Genomic DNA, 21,194 nt, shown 5'->3' with positions numbered 1-21,194 from the left:
GCAGAGGAGTGCAAATAAGTGCAAATGTTGTACGCACGAGCGCATGTGTGTTTGGGGCGTGAGGCGAAAATTTGCATAATTAAAATTTTCAAGGATATACATACATCTGCAGCAACAAACAATGAAAGAAATAATCAAATAAATGTGTTTTCAACGAAGTCTGTGTCTTACTTATTTACAAAATATGTATGTATAATGGATAAGAAAATAAAAGCGAACAAATATGAATAAAACGAGAGAAGAAAATAGAACAAAAGGTGAAGAAGTGTAAATTTCATTTAATGCATTTCAGACGGAAACAAAAAAAAAAAAACAAACAGAAATAACAAAAGAAAATCAACTTGAGCAAAATAAACACATGAAAAAATCAAAAAGTTTAAGTTAATTAATTGTTTTCTCGCCCGCCGCTTACGGGGGTGAACTCATTGCACGTACACATCTGTGGCGCAAAGGACAAATAATAAGGTAGATATTTTGCAAAGAAGTGCAACACATCGAACGCGGAGTTGGCCGATAACTGTTGGCTTGTGATGTTCATATGAATGAATGCACACCTTGATATAACATCGGTGATACGGCAAAACGGTATATGTCTATTATTACACTTCACACTTAGATGGTATCTTACTTGCACCGGAATGCATCTGCAAATCGTTACACCCTAATAAACGAATGCCAAAACTGTTTACCTTTGGCTGATGAAGATGAACGATTGCCAGAAGCGATCAGATACATATAACAGATCAATTAAGCACGTGAGGTAATAAGTGACATAGCGCGGTTTGCAGTAACACCGACGATAAACGACAGCCTCCGCGAGAGGCTCTAGGTGCCGAAAATTTAAAGTAGGCACAGACGGCAGCGTCCCAACAACAGCTAATGAAGGAAACTGCAATGAGGGCGACAAATACATATCTATGTACATGTGTATATGCGAGCACGAATGTTCCTAAAAGAATAGCCGCGGATGGTTGGGTTAATGCGGGCAAAATGAATGACCACCAAACATTTTCCGAATACAAAAAGGTGTATGTATGGAAATGAGCGGGTCTGGTTATAAATACTTCTGTGGACATTTTTAAACACAGATAAAATGTACTCAAAGAGTAAAATAAAAGCAAACACTCATTCATACAAATGTACTCACATATATTAAGATACATACTAATATGCGCAATCAGCGTTAAGGATTGAGAGTGTGCATATGTAAAAATGTCTGCACGCCAAGTAGAGAAGGTCAGGTCAACTCATTTTGGTTAATGTAAACGTTTTAATTTTTAATAAAGCACTTATTTTAATTTTTATTTTAAGCGCTGAGGCACATAGGCACTTACTCACTATAGGGGGTGTGGGGCCATTTTCCAGCATTTGAATATGTATGTATATACAGTATTAGACATATCTATAGCTCCACCATTTCAAAGTGCTATTGTTTGCCACTTATATTTACTTATTTATTTTTAAGAATTTTCAATTAAAATACAGTTCATTCTCTAACAAAACTTTTATAAAACCAATTCAATTCAATTTTAGTCTGATAATGTGCAAGTTTCAAGTAGTAACAACTACCGTTAATTTTTTAGATTTTTTTTTTTGTCCCATTTGCTTCCATATAACGAATAAACAGAATTCATTTTTAAATGGAAGAAACAACACCATCACCGCAAAAAATTCTAAAAGATCAACGGTAATTTTTCGCCACTTAAATTTTTTGATGTTGGGTTGAACCGGGCTTGACCCCAGGCCCTGCGGAGTTGAAGCGCGCTGCTAACTTTGTTATTTTAATTTATTTTTTTATTTATTATTCCGTTTTTATGTTATTTTATTTGTTTTTCTTTCAGATAATATTCTTTGCCTTTCCTTTTTTATGCATTTTCTTTCCATCTTTCCTAACCTTCTATTCTATTTTATTACAATTTGCTTTTATATTTAAATTTATAATTTACCCATTTTTCTTTATTTTTTGTTTATTTAGTCTTTCTGGTAGTTTTTATTTTTGGTTACGTTATTTAAATATTTTTTTTGTATTGTAATTTTTCCTTTATTTAATTTTTATTTATTTCTTATTTATTAATTTTTTAATATATCCGTATTTTTCATAAATTTTTTTATATAACTTTTTTAAATATTTCTAATATTTTTTCTATTTAAGTTCTGTATTTTATCTTATTTATAAAATTTGTTTATGTTATCTTATCTTTTATAGTTTAGTTTTTATATATTTCATTTAACTTAATTACTTTATTTGATCGTTTTTCAACTTTTTCGATTTTATGCCTTTCTTGTTGATCTCCACTACTTCCATTTTAAATCATTTAATTATATTTTATTATTATTTTCTCTACAAACCACTTGAAATCAAATAAGCGTACATAACTTGGCATATTTTTCGTCCAATTAACATTATCAAAGCGAAGTATTTATGCCCATATGTGTATACATTGTATGTACACGCGTACGTATGTACTTACTACATACATACTTACACAAGCGCCGGACAATCAAAGCTAAGTTTTTAACAATGCGTATTTTTCCTTAGGGATATTTTTGTTGTTTTTTATACATTTTTGTTTGAAAGACATGAATGGAATTGCTTTTTGAAGTCGAAATAGAGTCACAATAATAAAATGTTTAGCAAAAGCACGCTAACAATGCTTGAAAAGGTAAATAAGGAAGAAAAATTAAAAAGTGGTCTGATGTATGGTTGTTCATAGTAGGATGATTGAAGCTTGGAAAAGCATTTCAACTGACTTCCGCCAATAGGCTTTTAAATGGTGAGAAAAAAACACACTTTTCAAAATATCATAAAGCCGTTATATTTACCACCCTACCTCCTGGGGTGGTAACGTAAGGGAATTTACTTCAGTGTATAGATAATTTAGGTTAGGAAGTTTGATNGGAAAAAAGTGGTTTGATGTATGGTTGTACATAGTAGGATGATTGAAGCTTGGAAAAGCATTTCAACTGACTTCCGCCAATAGGCTTTGAAATGGTGAGAAAAAACCAAACTTTTCAAAATATCATAAAGCCGTTATATTTACCACCCTACCTCCTGGGGTGGTAACGTAAGGGAATTTACTTCAGTGTATAGATAATTTAGGTTAGGAAGTTTGATCTTAAAAAGGCTTCACATTCTCAAACCATCTGGAGTTTGCGCCTAGACCGTGGCCTCGAAAAAGGCATTAGTACTTAATTCTTCATATCATAGGAAGTTCTGAATGATTCCCAACTCTAAAGCTCCAAAGTGGCTACAGAAGTCGTTATGCGGAGCTTGAAATCGTGAATTCTTACCTCATATACATACTTTCCTCTGGCACTAGTCTCTGTCGACTCTCTTCACGGCATATAATTTTACCCCGGCTAATCTGACTATACTCTCCTTTAAATGCTTCAAAATAAAAATTAATAGAAACAATTTAGAAGTGTGTTTGTGTCTACTTTTTACCCGCTGTCAATGCAAAAATTTTCACTTATTTCCGCTCATTCAATCACGCAATTATTTCATGACAATTCGACTAAGCAACCACTTGTTGGTGCTCCAAACTCTTAAACCATTCATATCAAAGGAAGGGAAGATTTGCCGACTTGCTCGCTCACCCANAACTAAGCAACCACTTGTTGGTGCTCGAAACTCTAGACCATTCATATCAAAGGAAGGGAAGATTTGCCGACTTGCTCGCTCACCCACTACCTCTTACTGCAACTGGCTTTTGGCAAAAACTCAAACTTCCCACGCCACATGCCATCAAAAAATATGTTGAGAGAATTTGTAAAAACATAGAAGCTGTAAATAAGCATCGGTACTTTACTCACTCCACTCTTTCGGCACACGCTCACTAGCTAGATGTTTAAGCAAAAAATGAATGCAAAAAGTAAAAAAAAAAAAGCGAACCACTTTACATCTGCTTGTTTGCGGGTGTGTGCATTCACCCGAGTGCCAGTTAATTTGCTAATTTGGTGGTTAAATTTTAATAAGCAAACGCAAAAGAGGATGATGCTGCTGCTGCGGGCTTATCACATCCACAGAGACAGACACATCCACGCAGGAAAGCGCTTTGCGGCAAGAGAAATACAAATGAACTGACAATATTGTTGCGAAAATGAGTGTTGAAAGGTTTTTTGATTAAAATTTTTTATTTTTTTTTGTATTCGAGTTTCATATCAGTTTTTTTTTTGNCTTAAATTTTTTTTTATTTTTTTTTTGTATTCGAGTTTCATATCAGTTTTTTTTTTTTTGCTTGCTGCTCCGCATTCACTATGAAAGCAGCAGCAGCAAATTATGTACAATTATTTTAATGAAATGTAAAGAAAAGAGTATGTGTGGAGTGCAGGCAAGCAGACAAGCGCCCAAGCGGTGGTGGGGTGGCATTGAAGGGGTGAAAATTTTAATTGCATTTAAGAGAAATGCTGATTGCGTTTATTCATTGTGAGGGTGATGTGATTTTTAATAATAAATGAACGGCAGAAAGGATGCTAACTAAAGTGGCCGCATTGAACGAGCCGGTGAGCGAGTGAATGAGTGAGCCGGGGAAGGAGGAAGAAATGCGCACAAAAGCGCTTGGGTCACATCATTAAATGTGTTTATTGGGTAGTTGATGGGCGCACTAAGGAATACAGCGAAGAATGAAGTCAAGGTGTGGGAAGGAGTTAACTTGTTTGGCGATTTAATGGAAATTTTTTGTTAGAAGTAGACTTTCTGGTTAGCAAATATTTGCGTTTCGGTAATTTGTGTTAAAAAATTAGTTTTCGCGAAGTAAATCGAACGAAAACTTTTAATAACTTATTATTGAAGGGTGAATGTGCATATTTATATATTTACAAAGGACACTGGTACAGCAGTAAAGTAAGTTAAATATGTATGCAAATTATTGAGTTATAAAATATTTTGAAATTTTATAATTGCTTGACATTCAAAAACACTTTCAATGAAACGTAGTTAAAAATGCCTGCATATTTTTGTAAACCGTTATTTGGTTTGCGCAACAAAAGATTCATTCTTAGTGCGCTAATGTACTTAATTAAGCAAATAAATGAAAAAATGAAAATGAAATGAAATAAGAATTATATGCGGATTTAGTGTACGTATTTTAGCTTAAGCGACCGCTGTGCCTGAGTGGTTAAAGGTTCGATCCCTTGTTGCAGCAGCAACTAAATTAGAAAAAGTTTTTTTTTAACAGCGATCGCCCCCCGGCAGGCAATGGAAAACCTCCGGGAGTATTTCTGCTCTTGCCACGTCAACACGCATACCACAACTAGGAGGAGAAGCTCGGCCAAAGGCTTTGCAAAACCGACCATACGCGATCGTATGTTTTGTGGGACTGAATGGAAATTAGCTGATTTTACTTGAAAGCTGTATAGCAACCCTGATTTTTTATTACCTGATTTTTTATTACCGCAGTACTCGAAGTTTCTCTGTAATTATTATTTTAGCTAAATGAAATGACGTATGTACATACATGTGTACGTATGTAGTAATAGATGTCATATTATTTGATATAAAATCAAGTGATGTGATACCATATGATACGAAATCATCTGACTTTATGACTTCATGTCACGGGATGGCATAATAAACATTTTCTCAAAATCAAAAGTAAGTGACATTTATTTGCCATTAATGCGAAGGAACATCATATGAGAACACATTTGCAGCATTGTGGTAAGAAAATTTGAGCTCTTGGTCCGCTCTGAAAATTGGTTCCTCTTAACATCATACATTGGCAATTTATATGAACTTTAGTAAACCTTTACACGTTTGAAGAGAGATATTAAGTGCAGCCCTGATATCTGTATGCAGCAATGTTGTGCCATGACGAGCAAGTTCGTCACTCTTGCAATTTCGGCAAATTAGACATAGCGCTTTTGTATGACTTTTATCTCACGCTCTTTAATATTATGAACCTTAAAATGTTTGCATGGAACCATGGCGCAATAAACAGGTGAAGTAATAAAACAGCTTTCTTATACACAGCTGTGCACTATTTTGCTTTATTACTCAATTGGAAAATTTAAAAAGTTGGTATATATTATTGCTCAACGAGAAATGAAATAAAGCAAATTTGTGTTATTTGACAATCAATTGGGAAATAACACAAATTTGCGTTATTGCCGTTTGTGTTATTTTTATTATTATACAATTTTTTATAATTCTTTTATTGTTATTATTTTTGTATCATTTATAATTTTTCTTTATCTCTTGATTGTTGTTCTATTTTATTCATTGTTTATTAGTTTTATTATTATCAATTTTTCCATTTTATGTTATTTTTATACTTTTTGAAATTCTTAGTTATTATTATTTTTAGTGTAGCTGTAAAATTTTTTTTATTAAATTTAATTTTTAGTTTTACATCAATTTCTATTTATTTTGTTTTATTGTTAGTTTTATTTCTTTTTAATTATATTTTTTTGCTTTAAAATTATTTGTACGTATCTTATTTTTTTATTTTTATCATATTGTTTTTTAATATCTATGTTTTAATTATATATATATATATATATATTTAATTTTATCTTGTTTACCTTGTTATTTTTCAATGCTTAAGTACAATCTGATAAGCAATTAAATTAATTTTAATTAAATTCTTCGTTTCTTTTCCGCTATTATTTTTGCAAATACTATGTCATAGTTCATTATGATGCAAGTGTAATCTGCTTAATCTCCAAAGGTGTAATAATTAACAAATAAAAAACGTATGAGTAAAATAGATTAACTAAAATGCAAGCGAGCAAATTATGCTAGTGCATTTAATTAAATTTTATTTTTATTCTATATATTTTTTTTTGCATATGTGCGCATTTTTTTCATATAAAATTTGCTGATTGCTATTTAATGAATTTCAATTTTTTCCGATTAATAAAAATTCAATTAAAAAAGTCATATGTACAGCCATATCTTGCATCAATGCAAGTGTGGATGAAGTGATTATTTTTTATATTCATTTATGTAATTTACTATTTTTCCAGGCAGAAGTATCCAAACTGCATCATTGACATTTTTATGTGCAAGTGACCTCCAATTCCACACCTCACCTTGCCCTCGATGGAACCCATCACTCGGAACTTCAGATTGTCCATCATACAGTTTTTTTTTTGTGTCAACAACCCCCACAAAACATTCTTTACCTATGCTCCAAACAACGTCCACATAGTCTCAATTGAAAACACTTACCTCAGCCTCTCATACTCGATTCGACCATCAATCATACTCCATAGCAGAGCACATCACATTGGCCCGTGACATTTGTACAATTATCATTGAATTGATTGCTTGTTGGGTATTAAGTGCTGATATCGGCACAATTGTTTATTCGAATGAATTTACAAAAATTAGCTCATGTGTAATTAATTCGTATTAATGGAAAATCGTGTTAATTAAATGATGTTTAAACGTATACAAAAAAAAAAAATAAATATATTTGTATATGTATATTGAAATACAGCGAAAAAAGCACAGAGCCATACACACGCACACCCACAAATGTACACCAAACAAACGCATAATATGCGTATACATATACTCGTACATATGAACATTAAAAAAAATAGCGGCAAGAGGTAGAGAGCATATTTAAATTGACCAAATGTAGTAGTAGCTGAAACCACCTAAAGCCCCAACCCAGCGCGTCGAAACTTATCTCTGTGCATCTCATAAATTCATCAATGCCGCTGCCATCGTCCTTACCGCATTCGCCACGCAATTGTAATTAATTACTCGATTTTATTTTAATTCANTATAAATATATTTGTATATGTATATTGAAATACAGTGAAAAAAGCACAGAGCCATACACACGCACACCTACAAATGTACACCAAACAAGCGCATAATATGCGTATACATATACTCGTACATATGAACATTAAAAAAAAATAGCGGCAAGAGGTAGAGAGCATATTTAAATTGACCAAATGTAGTAGTAGCTGAAACCACCTAAAGCCCCAACCCAGCGCGTCGAAACTTATCTCTGTGCATCTCATAAATTCATCAATGCCGCTGCCATCGTCCTTACCGCATTCGCCACGCAATTGTAATTAATAACTCGATTTTATTTTAATTCATTACAATTTTCACTCGCCGGCGATATAAAATTTCTTGTTTTTGTTGTTACTTGCATGGCATTGATATTCGTATTCACTTTTGTCATTATCTTCTCAATATTATTGAACAGAGTGTGTGTGTTGTGTGCCGCTTATTCGTTTAAGTCGCTTTGCTCGTCAACAGTGAATGGTGGGATTCCGTTGCTGTCAAATATGATTGCAAGGACTCGCCTCTGCTGCCATNACCAAACAAGCGCATAATATGCGTATACATATACTCGTACATATGAACATTAAAAAAAAATAGCGGCAAGAGGTAGAGAGCATATTTAAATTGACCAAATGTAGTAGTAGCTGAAACCACCTAAAGCCCCAACCAAGCGCGTCGAAACTTATCTCTGTGCATCTCATAAATTCATCAATGCCGCTGCCATCGTCCTTACCGCATTCGCCACGCAATTGTAATTAATTACTCGATTTTATTTTAATTCATTACAATTTTCACTCGCCGGCGATATAAAATTTCTTGTTTTTGTTTTTTTTTTGTTTTTACTTGCATGGCATTGATATTCGTATTCACTTTTGTCATTATCTTCTCAATATTATTGAACAGAGTGTGTGTGTTGTGTGCCGCTTATTCGTTTAAGTCGCTTTGCTCGTCAACAGTGAATGGTGGGATTCCGTTGCTGTCAAATATGATTGCAAGGACTCGCCTCTGCTGCCATTCTCGGAAGCCTTTTTGCATATTTGTTTTGGTAATCAAAGAATATTGAATTGTGTGGTGGCAGCGGCGGCGGCGGCGGCGAGTGGAAAATGTCAATTCAAATTATTTTCATTTTGTTTGCGATTTTATCCAAGTCTTAACTGTCACAGTCGCTGTAGCAGCGGAAGCAGCAGAGAGAGGCAATTGTGGCGGTTGGTCAATGGGGAAAATGGGTTGGCATCAAAATTGGGGACTACTTTAGGGCGTTTGTGTACATATTTATGTACATATGTACGTACATACATACAGTGGTCGAAAAAAATATAGCCGCACCACATTTTGACAAGTTTTAACATATTATTTTTGTTGTTATTTAATTATGGTTATTTTTTTATAACCAGTAATTTTTAAGCAAAAACGAAAACCGACTTAAATTCTCATATAAAAATTTAAGATTATCGTTAATTTCTGCATGATCCAATGATCGGATTTAAACCACCTATGAGGTAACACCTTTTATAGAAATCGGTTAACGTGGTCCAAAGTTATGTGGTAACATACATAAAAAAAAAAAAATATTCCGGCGAATTGATAACCTTCTCCTTTTTGTGAAGTCGGTTAAAAATGTAGTTCAATCTTTAATCCAAGATTCAAACTTTGTGCAATATTTGAAAAAAAAAATTCAACAAACTTTCGTAAAAATGTCAAGCTTTTTTAATTCGATTTCTTAAAAAGATGCTGGTTGGTTAAATTCTAGTAGAATAAAGTACATGCTTCAAATGGCCAAATATTACGGTTAATTTTTTATTTTTTGTCCCATTTGCTTCCATATAACGAATACATACAATTTATTTGTATATGGAAGAAAACCGTAACATATTCGATAAATCTAAAAAATCAATGGTAATTTTTAGCCATTTAAAACTTGTACTTTTTCTACAAGAATTCGATGGGCTACAAAACTGTATACTCGGAATCTTTCTAAGAAATCGAATTAAAAAAACTAGAAATTTTAACGAAAGTTTGTTAATTATTTTTTTTTAATATTGCACAAAGTTTGGAACTNAAAAAAAATTCAACAAACTTTCGTAAAAATGTCAAGCTTTTTTAATTCGATTTCTTAAAAAGATGCTGGTTGGTTAAATTCTAGTAGAATAAAGTACATGCTTCAAATGGCCAAATATTACGGTTAATTTTTTATTTTTTATTTTTTGTCCCATTTGCTTCCATATAACGAATACATACAATTTATTTTTATATGGAAGAAAACCGTAACATATTCGATAAATCTAAAAAATCAATGGTAATTTTTAGCCATTTAAAACTTGTACTTTTTCTACAAGAATTCAATGGGCTACAAAACTGTATACTCGGAATCTTTCTAAGAAATCGAATTAAAAAAACTAGAAATTTTAACGAAAGTTTGTTAATTATTTTTTTTTAATATTGCACAAAGTTTGGAACTTTGATTTACACGAGTTTGGTTAAACAATAAACTATATTTGTATAAAAAAATTAACAAAATTAAAATGTTACAACTTGTCAAAATGTGGTGCGGCTATAATTTTTTTCGACCATCGCGTTAAACGATGTGGGGCGAGTTGACGAAAAGTTTGATAGTAAGGATGAATATAAACAAAATATAAAATGTAAAGCTACTCTGAAAATAAGCGATAGGGATTTCCTANTGGGCGCAGTGGGGCGAGTTGACGAAAAGTTTGATAGTAAGGATGAATATAAAGAAAATATAAAATGTAAAGCTACTCTGAAAATAAGCGATAGGGATTTCCTAGATAGATAAGAAGCATATGATGAATCACGTGAATAAAGCCTGATAAAAGAAGACAGATAATAAAAAAAAATATATTTCTTGACCAATGTAGTGAAATTAAAAGTAAAGAGACAGAAGCTAATTCTGATAGAATTCAAATCAATTAANAGGTAATAAAAAAATATATATTTCTTGGCCAATTAATTTAAAAGTAAAGAGACAGAAGCTAATTCTGATAGAATTCAAATCAATTAACAACTTATGGGGAAAGGGATACCCGTGAAATTATAAGTCAGTTGATGGAGTTCAAACTGAAACATTGAAAAAAGTTTAAAGTTCGCAATTTTGGTTATGTCTCCCTTCAGGCAGCGAAGAGGCCAACCGTGCGCTCTCCAAGGATGATCAAATACAAGCTAAACACTGCTTCCTTCCGGTCGACCTGTTAGTAAGATAAAAATACTCAACTATCCTCGTGAGGATTGAACCATTTTGCGGTCACCGTCGGTCTTCTATGAGATTCATACATAGTTACTGAGTGAATAAGCTTAGAACGCCAGTAAGTACTGGACAGCGGCAGTCGGCCTTACTCAGGACATACCCTGCGGCTATCATTTTAATAGGAAGAATAATAGTCTCTTAAACTGATAATAGATTTTTTCCGGATATCTAACCGGTTATGATCGACGTTTTCATTTGCTCCGAATCAGACTGGCCACAATGTCAAAATGCTGGATCTGCCTTGAAGACGATGAAAACTCAGAGCTTATTCTTAATGATGGTGCAGCCTTGGCCAAGCAAATATTAGTGCATCTCAANCTTGAAAAAAGTTTAAAGTTCGCAATTTTGGTTATGTCTCCCTTCAGGCAGCAAAGAGGCCAACCGTGTGCTCTCCAAGGATGATCAAATACAAGCTAAACACTGCTTCCTTGCGCTCCAATTTTTTGCAGCAAGAATTTCGGTAACCAAAAGGCAACTGCGTGGTCAAAAATAACGAGCGGCCGGCATGTTAGTAAGATAAAGATACTCAACTATCCTCGTGAGGATTGAACCATTTTGCGTTCGCCGTTGGTCTTCTATGAGATTCATACATAGTTTCTGAGTGGCTAAACTTAGAACGCCAGTAAGTACTGGACAGCGGCAGTCGGCCTTACTCGGGACATACCCTGCGGCTATCATTTTGATCGGAAGAATAATAGTCTCTTAAACTGATAATAGATTTTTTCCGGATATCTAACCGGTTATGATCGACGTTTGCATTCGCTCCGAATCAGACTGACCACAATGTCAAAATGCTGGATCTGCCTTGAAGACGATGAAAACCCAGAGCACATTCTTAATGATGGTGCAGCCTTGGCCAAGCAAATATTAGTGCATCTCAAATCATCAACATTCAAACCCCTTACAATGAGGAACTCGTTTACTAAGATTGTTATAAGGGATTCTCCGATTGTCTTTCTAGTTTTAAATGCGAAAATATTACACTCTCAATAAAACCGCAAATTTACTTCGAATAAAATTTTATAGGAGCACCACTGGAGCGAATGCTAACCCTCCATCCGATATCTGAGTTCGTTGCAATTTTTGACAGTTGGGATGTTAAAACTCCACTTTAACACAGCATTTATTTTTTGGGGATATTATACCCCACCGGTCACAGCCGGGTTAAGTTCGATATGTTACCTTTTTATCAAATTCTTTCGTGAACGAGTTATGAGAAGGCTAANCGGATTCTCTGATTGTCTTTCTAGTTTTAAATGCGAAAATATTACACTCTCAATAAAACCGCAAATTTACTTCGAATAAAATTGTATAGGAGCACCACTGGAGCGAATGCTAACCCTCCATCCGATCCATCTGAGTTCGTTACAATTTTCGACAGTTGGGATGTTAAAACTCCACTTTAACACAGCATTTATTTTTTGGGGATATTATACCCCACCGGTCACAGCCGGGTTAAGTTCGATATGTTACCTTTTTATCAAATTCTTTCGTGAACGAGTTATGAGAAGGCTAATTGTATGATATAAATGTCATGCCCAGTCCCACTGTGCCAGCAAATCTAATATGTAGCTTCATATCAATAGTCACCAGTGAACTTTACTGGACAGATCAATTTTTTATTAATTAAACATACGACAGCGTTAATAAATTTTATGGCATTTACCACGAATATATGTACATATGTATGTGCATACGTACGTAATAACAGGAAAATATTTGTCACCTCTACCTATTTCCATGCATTATTAGCAAAAAAAAAAAACACGCACTCAAAACGGGGCCAATTTGTAGACACTCTTATCGGCGATATAAATCGCCATTGGTTAGTAGAGTTGGGACAGGACGCGCCAACTAAGTTGCAAGATACATCTACATATATACATATGTAGGAGAAAGGGCACGCGTGGGTTGCACCAATTTGATTTTATGTATCGCTGAATAGTACATAAATCTACAATATTTGATTGACTGCAGATCAGATTGNCTTAATTTTTCATATTATGCATTAATTTTTCAAGCAGCTCGTATTTTGAGCCATATTTTAGTTAATTAAATTAACTGCTTTTCATATTATGCATTCATTTTTCAAGCGGCTCGTATTTTAAGCCATATTTTAATAAATTAAATTAACTGCTTTTGAGATGCAATTTTGCTTTCGTTGCTTTTGATTTTTGAAAAATTTTTGTTTGGCGAATTTGAAACTCACTTCGGGCTATTAGGAACGCTTGGCAATTTATTAAAAATATCTTTATCTTTTTTTTTTAATTTTTTAAGGATTTAATAATTTTAATAAAAAATAAAGTATGTATCTATGTATATTTAAAAACCTCCATAAACTGACATTTTCATAAAAAAAATTTATTCAAACAGCTATTTTATTCGTTATGAAATTTATTTATTTTTGTTTATTTTTAACTTGGTTTCTTTGGCTTCGCGACAGAGCAATTATGTCAACGGATTTTATTTCGCTTTATTTCACACCGCGCATAGTCGAAAAATTGTCCCATACAAATTGAGCCGCCTTAATGTATCTATATACATACATACCGGGCTCTCAAATCTTGTCGGCAATTTTGTCTCGAAGTTTACTAAATACTTCAATGCCCTCTAGCCATTTGAAATTTCCACCTTTCCACAAATTTCTCTTAAGAACAAGATTCAAATTAAATTTATGCTAATAACGTGAATAATTAATTTATTAAAAGTCAATTGCCAATCGACATGAAAGTAGCCACCATTATGCGTAACCACTAAACGCCAACGATGAGAAGAATACGCGCAACATTAAAAATTCATAAGCAGAGTAAAGAAGTGAAATACTGAAAGCAGCAGCAATCAATGCTTAAAAGAAATTAGGAGACCAATACCAAAATAAGTCGCACAAAAGTATGCCTCTTTATTTACTTGAATGCCAAAATAACAAAAATTAAATAAATCGAAAACTGACCAATATTCTGATTAACTGAGAAAAAGTTTAAAGGAGCAAGTGAAGCAGCGAAGGGGAGAAGGGTGGCACGGGGAAAAGCGCATGCATCGCACTCTGCATCCTAACTTTTCCAGTATGCCCGCCTGTCCCTGCTAAGCGCATGAGGTGGTCGGTCGGTCCTGCGGTGTCTTATTTTTGCGCTTTGTTTACATTGGTTGCAGCCACAGCGCGCTATTTTTCATCAATCAAATTCAATCGAAAATATCGCAGTCGTCGCGCTCGCAATCGCAGCCTCTTTACTAGATGTATTTTTTTTTTACCAATTTTATTAATAATTCAATCAGCGAAAATCGTGGCGCGTATTATGCGACATCAGTTGGCGGCAAAGAAAAACAAAGACAAAGTTATTTTCGTTGACTTTTTTATTTTACTTTGAATTTTCTAAGACGCTTGCAATCACTGCTGCGGCTGCTGCCTGCCTGCCTATCTTTTGACTTTGCGGGTTTTATTTCATCTTTTTCTTTGCTCCCTTCCATGCTCCCGCACTGCTGGCAGCGCTGCATATTTACTCAAGGGAAAAAATTATATAATTCCATTAGTGCGATTTCTTTTTCATCGACAAAGAGTAAATATTAAGTACGCAGCGCCGCACAAATAATCACCCCGCTGCTGCGTCGCAAGGGAGAATTCAGAAAAATACAAATAAAAAGTAATGTATGTATAAAAAAGTATGCGTTTGATCTATTTCAAGCAGACGGGTGTGAGGAGCTGCGGCTGTCGGTGGGTGGGTGGGTGGATGGTTTGTTGTTTCATTTCAGTGGCTGCAAACTTTTTTTACTTCGCAAGAAATTTCATTTTTGAGTTTTCTTTTACTACCTTTTTGGAATTGAAAGTTTTTTCGTTGGCAACTTTCAAGGTAAGGCAGCTGCAAGGCACTTTTGGCGAGCCTACCTAGCTTACGCGAATACGTTTGTACATATGTACATGCACACTACGTAGATGCATAAGTATTTAGCCAGTTGTTTAAGAAAATATAAAAGTACTTAAGCTGAAAATCAACGCAAATATTGAAAACAAACTAAGAATTACGTACACTGGAAGAATTATTTGTAATGTGTGCGATAATTCTCCCTCACTTACACATGTTCTAGCCATTCTCGCTGGAGTTGAAAATAAACCAAGCCAAAAGTAGTTCATATGCAATTAAAACTAAAATTGAAAGCAGCTCTTACAGCTTGCACTTGCTCCAATTATTCTGCGAAACAAAAGCGCATATAAAATACCAAATTAGCTTCCCACAGTATAACTTACAATGAGCACAACGAGCGCTTATCAACTTACATACTCACATACATACAATACATGCATGTGTTTGTTTAATTTACGAACTTTTTTTAAAAAAAAAAAACTACGAAAAAAAACACTGGATTTCTTTCAACTTCATTGCCAATTAAATTTCATAAAGTTTGCATAAACAACGCTAATTAGCACCGTTGGGAATTGTTGAGCTTAAAAGGCTGACTGTGTGGGAAGTTAGTGGATGAGCGCATAAAAGGGAGAGGGCGAGGAAATTGAGCTGAAAGTGCAGTTAAGATTTCAAAAGGCGCGCGTGTCAAGCACGTGGAAAACTAAAACTGTTGGCAGCGAGCGAGCAGCAGCAGGAGCGTGTTAATGTTGAGTAAAAGAGGCAGAGAGTGAGTGAGTGAGCACCCTTCCTATTTTGTGAGTGTAGAATTTAGTAACACGAAAAGCGGAGAGTGGAATGCGGCCAAGCAAACGTGTTTGAGAAACTACCGCAAAAGACGGCGTATTAAGAACAGCACAATCATACATATTTTTTAAATACTTATTGTATATAGATTAGAAGAGTGAGAAAATTAGTGGTTCAGTTATGCTGCAGGGTAGCCAAATAAAGAAGTATGTATACATATTTACACTAACAAAACCCAGTTCAATAGCTGAAAGTGTCACGAACATCATAACCTCTATATCACTGCTGTGACTATATTTCAAATTCAAATCCGCGTAAAAAATCCGCATAAAAATAGACCTAAGTGTATTTCAATCCTTTTCTATGTATACATAATTATCTCATTCTTTATAACTTGAGCCCGATCTGGCTTAGGAGTCATGACTGCTAAGAGCATGCGTCAACGCTCGTTTGACCTGTTCACCCTGGAATAAACAACCATGTCGGGCCATACGAAAAGCGAAATTTTTCTTAAACTTTTTAATAAAAAAGTTTGTTTGTGTTTTAGAAGTTTGTTGGAATTTTCAAATTTTTCTGCAAAGTTTCTAGCTTGGACTAATATGGGTTTTGTTATATAACACTGTAGGCAAAATCTCAGCTTTTGAAACCAAACTTAATTTGGGGTCATAGATTATGCACCTGTATACCGTTTTTCCAGATCAGATCATTTTGTCAAGATATTTTCACTTTTATGAAAAAAAAGTTCAAATATCAACAAGGAGAAAAAATAAAAAACTAACATCTTCGTTGTAATTTCTTTTGATTCGTATTAAAGCCTTTTCTGTTGCCAAAAACTTAAGCTACTAACGATGAAAATTGGTGGACAAACTTCTCGCTGGTCACTTCTCAACGGTCAAATGAAAATGTGTAATAATTTTGAGTGTGAAATAGAAACAGGAAATAATGTTACTCATACGCCATGTCGTACATGGCCGTACTCGTACATATGTATGTAATATTACATGGCGTATGAGCCATCATATTATTAAAGTTTGAATTTTCGTTCATTTGCAATGCAAATTTAAAATAAAAATATGTTGGGAAAATTACCTGATCTAGAAAAACGGTAAACAGGTCCATAATCTATGACCAAAAATTTATTTTACGTGTCTCGGCGGCGTTAAAATTACAAAATATAATAGCAATTATTGCGGTTTCTGCTTAATCAAGTTATGATTCATCAGTTTCCAATTAATCGAACACACTGATTAGTCTACACCCGATTAATTAATTAATAAAAAAACAAAAATATTCATAATTTACCGATTAATTACGTCAGTTTTCATCAGTCATTTGAATTAGATTGTGTAACTAAAATTTATGCCATAGCGTCGCATTAAAATTTAAAATGGAGCCCCATTCACTTTCGGCTATTTGCAGAATTATTTACTTTTCATGGTTTCATAAATGTATTCTCTTCGGATTAATTTTATTTTATTAACATTTGTGGATTTCTGATGACCCAACAGTAAAATCTGCAGAAGTCCAAAAATAGAGCAAAACCAAATAGAACAACAACAATATTTGCCAATGTAACCAACTTTTCCACAACAAATAACAGTGAAACCCTGCGGTTTTCCATAATTCTTATAGTTTCTGGTATTGTTGTTGTTGGCATTTTTTTTTTTTTTTTTTTTGAGCNGGAGCAGCGATAATCAAATGGGTGTGCAATTTTAATTGGCCAATTTAATTACCAGTGCAAGCAATGTGGCGCAACGAAATGCCACTAAGAATGAAACGAACGGCGAGTGGCAGGGAGGGGGAGAGTAACAGTACCGCAGTGAGCATGAGAAGAATATATGTATAGTGAGCGCCACATCTTCACACTCACACACACGCGCACAGGGATTCCAAGCAGCCAGCTAACAGCCACATGTTGACTTGGTGAAAAGTGCGCCAACAAAACTCTCATCCAATCTCCTCCAACCCGCTGACTCGAGCGAAGGGGCACTCTCGCGTCGAGTTTGTAATTAGTTGAGTGAACAACGGAATGAACATGTATGTATGTACATATATGTGCTTGTGAGAGAGTGGTTGGTTAGTTGGGAACTGCTGGTAGCAACGGATGTTGCCGCCACCCATAATTACCAGTCGCTAGATACGCGTTCGTTGCAAGCATTTGCTTACTAAGTAAAATTTCAAATATTTTCACAAGGACTAATGGAATGTACAAACAAACGTGCATACAAAAATATCAGTTATACGGCACTCAAATCTCCACATGTTGTAGTTGGTATGCGTATGCGTATGGGCTTATGTCGTACAAGTAGATCGCAAACTTGTTGGCTTAACTGTAATATTTTTAATTGCTTAACTTATTTGAGATTTGATTGAGCGTAAGCGTAGAGTTTGCCTATCATATTCATATCTCCTCACAAATAGGCAAATATTAATGCACACACACGCAAATATGCATTTAAGGAGAGTAAGCATTTACGTTGGCAGTGCAGGCAAGGCGTGTTTTGTGATTTTAATTAATTTAAAAAAGTTTACCTTCGCAAACGAGTTTGCTGAAAATCTATTAGAGCGGGCAGCAAGTTAAATAATATAAATAATTGATATTTGTGAAGAGTTATAATTTGAATCAATATGTTTTTAGAAGTTCAATTCAATGATGTGTCATACAGGGCGTATGAGTAACACCGGCGAGTGGTTGCAATGAGGGGCATAAATAAGGGCTGGAAATGTTTAAAATACTAGATACAATAAAATAATTCAAGAATTTCAGATAACATACATATAAAAAATAAAATGAAATGAAACAATACATTAAAATAAAAAATTAAGCCTGACTAAATTAAATCAATATAAAAAATTTCAAAAATATTTTTAAAAAAATCTGCGAATGGTTGTTATGAGAGGCATAGAGCAGGAAATGTAAGAAATATGATAAAATAAAATGATTGAAGAATTAAAAAAAATATAAAAAATAATTCAAATCAAATAAAGCAATACATTGAAAACAAAATAAAAATTTAGGTTTAACAAAATAAAATAAATATGTACATATAAAAATGTAAATAATAAAAAAGGGTAAAAGGCTACAGGGTAAAGGGTAAAAAATTTAAATAAACTATACAACAAGTTAAAAAGAAATTTAATTTAAGATAATTAATTTAACTAAACTAAATTAGAACTAAAAGCATATACCTAAATAAAAACAAATAAAATAATTTAAATAAAATAAAAACATAAAGTTAACCTAAAATTAAATAAAAATTAAGAAATGACAAAATTATAAAAATTATATTAAAAGTTAAAAAAGTTAAACCAAGCCTAACAAAATAAACTAAACTAAGAAAAATTGAATTAAGCTAAAAAATATACATAAATTAAAATAGAAATAAATTAACCATTTTAAAACAAAATGAAATAAAATAAAGTAGTTATTATTAATAAATTTAAACTAAATAAAATTACACACCAAAATTAGAAGAAAAAACTAAAGTGTACATACATAATTACATAATTAAAATAGGCACAAGATGAAAATAATATAGAAATACAACTATATCAAATCAAATGTAATGAAATAAATTAGACTTAAAAATAAACAATAAAAAATAAATTTACTTAAATTAAATTTTATGAAATAAATTGAAACGAAAGTGAAATTATAGTTAATTAATTGATTGGTGACAGAGCGGTTTGAAATTGCCGTAATTATCGTAATTGAGGGCGATAATATACTTATAGTTATCATTATAGACTTTCGCTACCGATTGTATTGTTATCCATAATATACTTATGATGATACCGATAATATTCTTCAATTTCCTGCTATCAATATTCTTTTGAATAGAGAATTTATTGATAATATTTGGTTTTAATTTTTAAGGCGAAAATTTGAGGTAAAATTCTATTATTTCCGCAGAAAATAAATATTTTTTTTTTATATTTTTAAATAAATTAGAGAAATAATTTGTAGTACTTTGGATGGCTTTCAGCACGTTTTAAGGTTTTTTCAGGACTCTTTAGTAATTTTCGGGTCCTTTGAGAAATCTTAGGAACTACATACATACTTGGAATACAAATTTCTTGACCTTTGTGGTACTTTCGCGAAACTTTGGACTTTACTAACTTTACTAAATTTTTTTGCAACTAAATTCTCTGCGCCAGGATAAGAGCTTTGGTTCAAAACGGAGAGCGCACTACTAGACAAATGTCTAGTCATGCCCAGGTTCCATCGCTAACCTTCACAAAACTCGATAAAAAGAAGTCCGCCTTCAAGTCTATGTACATATGTATTTCTGTCACCAAAACAATTTAGTTTAGACTTCAGGAGTCCTAAGTCTATTGTCTGAATAAGTTGAATCAATAAATTACCTTTCTTCGATATTATTTCATTTCATATTTTAGACAAAATGATGGTTACATACAGAGTAAAGGCGTATGACTACGTAAGTCCATTATCTATGGGTTTAAAGTTAAAAACCAAAAAAAAGTGTCGTAAATGTCATCCATTTAGGCTACTCAAAAATTCTATTTGTGGAAATCGGTACATTTACCACCACCACATCCACACACAACAACGCCATCAGCAAAGTGCTATTACCTATTACCTCTCAGCTGTATTGTTTTCCTCGCTTTTGCTTTGTTTTTTTTTTTTTCTGACAATATTCTGTTATTGGTTTAACTGCTATCTCTCACTGCCAGCAGTTCAAATTAGACAAGCCGACTGAATGTACATTTGTATGTAGAACACTTTGTTAGACTCTATGCTTAGCATACATTTGTATTTTATATATTGACGAGTTTGGTATTTGAGCAGATATTCGAGCCTTTCCGTGGAATTAATTTGCTTATTGTATTTGAAGTTGATTGCATAAGTACAGGTAAAAGCAAAACGAGCCTTCTCGTTAGTACATAGAAAGCAACATTGTAGACTTTTCCCTATTTGAACTAAAAATCTCACACTGTCTGAAACAAAGCGATTCTTTTCCACAAATCCTTGCTAACAATGTAGGGTATTAGCTCTAATCGCGCGCGCAAACACTGTTTTACACATACAAGCACACGCGCAATATTTTCAATATCCATCTTTTCGACTTTTCTATGCTGTTTGATACGCAAAATTTGGCGCAAAGTCAGAAATTTACATATTTGCGCGCGACGGCCGTCTCTATTGGCCGTGCATAGATGGGTGCGTATGTATTGGTGGTACGAATGTGGGCGTTTATACATTTTGGTTGTTTGGCTGGTTATTTGGTTGGTGTGTGGTTTATGAAATTTTTAACAAAATTGAAATTACGCTAATTGTTTGCCGCACTAACACACACACACACACACGCATGTGCACATAACATCCCTACAAGACATTGCTGAGCACTTTAGGCAAAAATTCTCACACATTTACACTTTTGTTTTTGTAGTACGGCATAAATGAGTAGTTTGACTATTAGTACTGAGGACTTTCTGATGACAACATTGAGGGGAAAGTACTCAATTTTTTCCCATGGCCTGAACGAAAATGAGGACTTTGATAAGCACTTTTGTGATTAGG

General features: G+C 33.5%; 1 protein-coding gene across 1 annotated transcript in view; it reads right to left on the bottom strand.

Moving 5' to 3' along the window:
• Nucleotides 1–21,194, bottom strand: part of Smr (nuclear receptor corepressor smrter) — a 54,146-nt gene that overhangs the window by 6,399 nt on the left and 26,553 nt on the right. The gene's annotated exons all lie outside the window — the stretch shown is intronic.

The sequence above is a fragment of the Rhagoletis zephyria genome, unplaced genomic scaffold (assembly GCF_001687245.7).
Source record: "Rhagoletis zephyria isolate East Lansing unplaced genomic scaffold, Rhagoletis_zephyria_1.1 Rzeph_scaffold_00491, whole genome shotgun sequence".
In the NCBI taxonomy this organism is placed as follows: Eukaryota; Metazoa; Arthropoda; class Insecta; order Diptera; family Tephritidae; genus Rhagoletis; species Rhagoletis zephyria.
The sequence above is the reverse complement of the archived record's forward strand: the minus strand, read 5'-3'. Positions and strand labels throughout refer to the sequence as shown.